The sequence below is a fragment of the Alexandromys fortis genome, unplaced genomic scaffold (assembly GCF_014885135.2).
Source record: "Alexandromys fortis isolate MF-2015 unplaced genomic scaffold, M_Fortis_MF-2015_v1.1 scaffold_7, whole genome shotgun sequence".
NCBI classification, from domain to species: Eukaryota; Metazoa; Chordata; class Mammalia; order Rodentia; family Cricetidae; genus Alexandromys; species Alexandromys fortis.
In genome coordinates this window covers 8,101,294-8,108,076 of record NW_026067920.1, presented here as the reverse complement: position 1 = coordinate 8,108,076, position 6,783 = coordinate 8,101,294, and the positions used below count along the sequence as shown (strand labels likewise).

At 44.8% G+C, this 6,783-nt stretch overlaps 1 long non-coding RNA gene across 1 annotated transcript; it reads left to right on the top strand.

The window, feature by feature from the left end:
- The first annotated feature begins 2,004 nt into the window (after positions 1-2,004).
- Positions 2,005-6,625, top strand: LOC126500970 (uncharacterized). The gene is made up of 2 exons (XR_007591474.1): positions 2,005-2,388; positions 6,302-6,625. It is a non-coding gene; the product is annotated as an uncharacterized lncRNA (long non-coding RNA).
- Positions 6,626-6,783: the final 158 nt, after the last annotated feature.

Below are 6,783 nucleotides of genomic sequence, written 5' to 3'. Positions count from 1 at the left end.
AAAAAAAAAAAAAAAAAAAAAAAAAAAAAAAAAAAAAAAAAGGCACCAAAGAGCTGGAGGGTGCATGGTTTCCTGGTGGCCCCAAGGGAAGCCTACTAGTCTCCAAGAGAAGGGCTAACCGGAGCATGGCTACATGCAAGGTCAAGGGGCAACAGGGCAAGAGTAGGTGCCAGCGGGCTAAAGGACAATTCCGGGAGACGGCAGTGGGAGGGCTCCCGTGTCTTTGGGTGTCTTTGATCTCTGAGCCACTTTGGCCCGGGAAAGAGCCATGGGTACCAACGGGGTCGTGTCTGTTTAAACAGAATTAAACACTGGCAGTGAATCATTAACTCGTGGAAGAAACAAGCAGGGTGTAAACCACATCTCCCACACCGAGGGCTTGCGGCCATGAGACGGGGAAGGACGCTTAGCAGTAGTGACAGCTACTCACCCTTCCCTGAGCCAGAGCACGGGGCTGCCGAGCACCTTCCACAGTGGCGTCTCAGTGCCAGGTTCTGTGGGAACAGAGCGCACAGCAGGTTAGAATCTACCCTGTGCTCAGAGCTCTCATCGGAGTTCCCAGCTGCAAGTCGCAGCCCATCCAGCGTCTCACGTAATCCTCAAGATGACCCTCTGATGTAAGGCAAGGATCAACTGCATTTTCCCGGCAAAGAAATCCAAGATCAGAGAGGGCGAGCAACTTGCCTTGTTCACACAGCTTGTCAGTCACGGAGGGAAAAAGCAGGGGTTTCTTTGATCTCTGAGGCGCTTTGAACCTGTGACTTTCCCCTTAGCAAAAGGGGGAGAACTAGTTAGAGAAGGTGTATAGGAACATACCAGCAGGGAAGGACGCTGGCTCTCCCAAATAACGGACAGAGTCAGCAAAGCTCTGGAAGGCAAGGCGACAGCTGTCTTTTTCAGGCATTCATTTTCTATTGCTTTTGAATTTTACACGTGTAACATGAGCTTGTGGGTACAGTATCTAGGGAGGCCAGAAGGAGGTGTCAGATCCCCTGGAATTAGAATTGCAAGTGGTTGTAAGCTGCCTGCCGTGGGGAACTGAACTCAGGTCCTCTGGAAGAGCCCTCTCTCCAGCCCTCCCTGGCTTTCCTGGGACCCCATAGCCTCCCAACACCACTTCTCACTGAGCGTTCTTTATATTCATCCTTCTACTTGGGGGTTAAGAGCAAGGGTTCCAGCATCAGATCTGGGTGCAGTCTTGGCTTCAGCTCCATGTCCCTCTGTAACTTCAGTGGAGCCCACTTCCCCTTCTTCTCTAACTATAAAGTGGGAATACTACATGCCTCGGGTAGAGATCAAAGGAGGGAACCTGTGCCAAGCGTTTGGCCTAGTGCCTGGCACACAATAAATACTCAATAAACACAAGCTGTTATCATCTCACACGGAGGAAACTGCCTCCTCAGCCTTCCTGGCCCCCACACAAATTTGCATGCATCTCCCGCTCGCTCCGATTCGCTCCGTTGGGGAACCAACTATAGCAAGGCAGGGAGGCGAGGTCACTTCATGCAAACAGCGTCAGTTGCGGCTGGACAAGTTGAAAGCAGAGCGAAGACGCTGAGCAAACTGGTCAGAGGTTTTGAGTTGAATCTCAACGGCAGGGTCTTATGATCACAAAACTGGTTCGCCAACCTTTACAGATCTTTCTTTCCATCGGGAGTCTCTGGGGGCACCCGGAGGACCGTCTTGCAGAGGAAATCTTAGAATGAAAATGGGGAAGAATGCCTGCTGCAATTGAGGGAGCTGCTGTGTGCTTGAGAGGGATGCGGGGGGGGGGGGGGCAAAAAAGACCAGAAGGATGTTCTGGGATCCAATCAAGGAAAAATTGGACTGTTAGACTTTTATTTTGTCATGCACTCGAGTCGGTCATTCATTTAGCAAATATTTATTGTGTGCCAACTGTATCTGAGGCAGTTTGCCAGGGATTAGCTACGGAAGCAAAAGGCACAGTCCTTGTCCTTAGGAAAAGTGGCCTGGGAGGGGGAAACACAGCAGGTCAGAAGCGGCTCAAGGGGCTAGAACCGGAACTCAGGCACCTGCCCACTCTGGGGTGGGGAGCAAGGAACCGTTAGGGGAGTCGACTCCTGGAACTGTTGTTGCCTTAGCACCGCAGTCCCACGTTTCCTAAGGAGGGGCAATCAGCCAGGATCAGCCCTTGCACTCCTGGTCAGTCCCCTAAATACCAGAAAAAGGCTGTTAAATCCAATCTAGACAATCAGCAGATACCTTCCCGCCGGCCGTGGTGACGTCAATTAAGTCTGCCCAATGACAGTCAACCAATGTCTTGGGCGGGTCCCAAGAGGAAAGTAGCTCTTTCCCTGGGCACCCAGGGCAACGTGGGAGACTTGCTCCAAAGAGAGGCGACTCCTGTAGTAAAATGACGTCACAGAGGTAAGGACCGCGAGCTTGAGAGAAGTGGTACCTGATAGCACCCTTTGAGACCCTCAACCCTGCCAGGTTTTTGTTGTTGTTGTTGTTTGTTTGTTTGTTTGTTTGTTTGTTTGTTTTGTTTCTTGAGAAAGGGTTTCTTTGTGTTGCCCTGGCTGTCCTGAAGCTCACTTTGTAGACCAGGCTGGCCTTGAACTCAGAGATCTACCTGCCTCTTCCTCCCGAGTGCTGGAATTAAATGGGTGTTCTACCACGGCCCTACTGAACCTTGGGCTTTTATACCAATCATTAACCCCCTCCCTCTTTTGGGGGAAAAGCAATCTAAATTGGATTTCTGTCACCGTAAATGAACAGGTTTCAATATGTTCTGCCTCTTTCCTAGACTTCTCATACTTCAATTTTGATATATATATATATATATATATATATATATTCATGCACATTAAAATACACATTCAATTATTTTCTCTTTGCACAAAAAATTAAAAACAATACTCATTACCCTCCGTTGCTTTTTTTTTAAAATATGTGTATGTGTGAGTGTGCACATGTGTTCCACACATGTGCAGGAGCCTGAGGAGGTCAAAAGATGTGTTGGGTCCCCTGAAACTGGAATTAAGGACTGTCATGAGGTAGCAAGTGGATGCTAGAAACTAAAGCTGAACGTCTGATCCTCCTGCCTCCACCTCTTGAGTTCTGGGATTACAGGCGTGCCCCACCATGCCTGGTTTACGAGGCGCTAGGCAAGTTACTCCTATCAACTGAGCTACAAACACCAGCCTCTAGACTCACTTACACCACATTGACTCACTTACCTACTTATTTTGACTTTTTTTTTTTTTTTTTTTTTTTACTTTTGTTTAAAGGCAGTCTCACTATGTAGCCCTAGTTGCCTGGAACTCACTCTGTAGACCAGGCTGGCCTCAAACACAGAGATCCGCCTGCTTCTGCCTCCCGAGTGCTGGGATTAAAGTTATGCACTGGGTTTATTTTAAAATTTCTAGTTGCTTTTTTAAAAAAAAAATATTTGAGTGCTTTGCCTAGATCTATGTTTGTGCACCGCCTGCATGCAGTGCCTTTGGAGGCCAGAAGAGGGCTTCAGATGCCCTGGAACTGGAGTTACAGTTGTGAATAGCCCTGTGGGTACTGGGAATTGAACCCAAGTCCTTTGCAAGAGTAGCCAGTGTTTTATTATTTTTTTTTCCTCCGTGCCACCTACCCAGCCCTTTGGTTGCTTTGCTAACTTTATAAAAATGTATTATAGTGAATTCAGTTGGAGGTTCATATCCTCTTCTCGGGGGGGAAAAGAAAACCTATTCGTATTTTCTTTGTGGTTGAGGGAAATAGCCACGCAGTTATATTTATGAAATCTTTAAATTTGTCATTGCAGAGCAGAAGTCAGCTCTGTCTACCAGGTTGTCAGTGAGCTAATTTCAGAGAAGGCTTTGATTAGTTTTGCTTTGTCACGATCACTGTTGAGCCAACTGATCTGGTTAAAGGAGTGAAGTACTCTAAGTGGTCACATGTCACTCATATGTAATCCTGACTGGCCTCGAATTTACAGATATCGGCCTACCTCTGCCTCCCAAATGCTAGTATTAAAGGCGTGAGCCACTACTCCCAGCAACCTATAAACTTTCTAAGTCTTGTGTTTGACTGCTTTGTGTTTAGGCCAGGAAGGGGTGGAACAGGATGCTGAGTTGATAATTCGCGTTCGTCATCCACTCCCCCGCATGCTGCTGTATTCTAGGCATGGTGAAGGGAATACACATTTCCAACTGTCCTCCAAATGCTCGCTGGGCAGAACCAAGTAGGCGGCCTTTATTTCCTCGGTTTCCTTCTCCCTTTCTCTTCTAATAGAGGTCAACCCACAGAAAAGCAGCCTGGCTTGTCTCTCTTCAAAGGTCTAATGACCCCCATCCACCATCAGCCTTTCTTGGCCAAGTGGGCCTGTGATTACTCTTCCACTTCCGTTAAATACCTGTGCGTGCTGGGTGAGAACTGCTGCCCAGGGACACAGCTGTCCCTCCCACGTAGTGTGGTGTTCACACTTAGCTTTAGAAATTGCTTCTTGCTCTATCATATCAGCACAGCCCAGACAAACCTTATTCCTCAAGACAATCCGTATTTCTGTGTCTTTTGAACCAAAAATGACCTGTAAATATATTTAGCCCTGTAATAAGACAAATCTCCAAAGCCGATTACAAAAGCTCTTCTTTTTTTCTTCTCGTTCTCTGTCTCAATTTCTTTTGAATAAATCAGAGGAGCTATGTGTCCCGAGCTTACATTCCCCAGAGTATCTAGGTGCTGGAGCAACCTTCTTAAAATGGCCAGGCATTCATTCCCCAGGCCGCCACTCCCAAGGGAGTTTCTGTTTGAAGCCCCACCGTCGTCGTTTACCGTGGCATTTGCTGGTTATTTTTGCTTACACCTGGCCTACTTCACTCACTCTCATTCCCTGCCTGGCCCCTGGAGCATTGTTTGAGTTTTGTGACTCCTGGTTGGGTGGCCATTGCAAATCAGGGGCAGGTTGAAGCAGGGTTTAAACCACCGATGAGTCGGGGCCTAGATTGGCCTTGTGCCTCAAGGCTTGGGGGGAGACAGAGATTGATGGCATACATCAAAGGCAGAGGAGACACTTCTAAGGGGTTTGAAAGAACTGCCGCTACTTGTCTGTATAACTACTATTGTACCTTTCAAGAGAATTATATGATGTTTAAATACAATAAATGAAGTTTCCAGAAATAGATATAAATGCTGCAGAAGAATGCTAACATAGCTTAAATTTGAATTGCCTAAAAGAAGTAGGATAAGATTCAAAGTCTTAAAACCATTTTGTAAAATAGTTAATGTGTACTTACGTTTTATGGAAATCTTTTATTGACTTCTTTGTCTCATATAGTAATAAATGTTTGCAGAAGTAGGGAAGGCAAAAGAAAAAAGGCGGCAGAAAGGTAATTGAATACAGGGAATACCTAATACAACTGTAGATTTAATCTTTATTTTTTAAATAATTGAAAAAAATGCAGACAGTCCTGTGTGCCCACTGCGCATTTGTCCCAATGGTGACATCTTCTTCCATAACTATAGGCCAATCCCATTTGTCTTCTGGTGTCATGGCTTCATGTGGAAAACCTTATTGCTATTCAATAAAGTTTATTGAATGAATGTGTTTGCATATAGAAAAGGAATGTTATCATTTGTTGATTTAGTGGATTACTCTCTTCATTTATTTTTATTATTTTGAGAAGATAATAAATATATGCACAGGGAACAAACTTAGTCTTAGTCATCCAGGGAAATCCATTTCTTTAGTTATTCTTTCTTTCTTTCTTTCTTTCTTTCTTTCTTTCTTTCTTTCTTTTTCTTTTTTCTTTTTGGTTTGGTTGAGACAGGATTTCTCTGTGTAGCCCTGACTGTCCTTGAACTCACTTTGTGGACCATGTTGGCCTTGGACTCACTCTGCCTGCCTCTGCCTTCTGAGTGCTGGGATTAAAAGCCTATGCCACCACACCTGGCTACTTATTTATTCTTAAAGATTTATTGGGTCTGGAAAAATGGCTTAGTGGCTAAAAGAGTATACTACACTGCCTGCAGAGGACCCAAGTTCTCTTTCCATGTTGTGTGGACCACAACTGCCTGTATGTTCAGCTCCAGGGACTCTCCAAGGGCATCCTCCAAGGGCATGTGACACACACACACACAGAGAGATACACACACAGACACACAGATACACACACACAGATACACACACAGATACACACACACAGATACACACACACACAGATACACACACAGATACACACACACACCTCACATCCCTCCAAGGGCATGTGACACACACACATACACAGAGAGAAAGATGTTTACTTAATTAAAAATAATATGTCTTTAAAAATATTTGCTTATTTTTTAGGTGTATGTGTTTCGGCTACATGTACTTCTGTTCACCAAGTGTACATCTGATGCCCAAGGAAAAAAGAAGGTGTTGGATCCCTGGGAACTGGAGTTAGGAATGGTTACGAGCCACCATATGGGCACTGGGAACTGAACCTGGATCCTCTTTGAGATGAACAAGTGCTCCTAACTGCTGAGCCAAACCTGGAACCCCCATTTATTTCTTATACCTCCTTCCATACAAACATCCATGCATCTATTTTCCTCATCCATGGCCTTTTCTGTTATAGCATCTTTTCACTTAGAAGTATATTTTGCAATAAAAACATATTCTATACATATATATTGTAATACAAGGATATGTACATATACATACTTTTTCTGACTTATGAGTATATTTAAATCATTCCATACAAGTTCATAGACTTTCTTTAAAATTTTGAGTTAGCATACAAAGTGATGAGTTTATGTAATTTTCATACTTGTGTGTCATGTACTTTA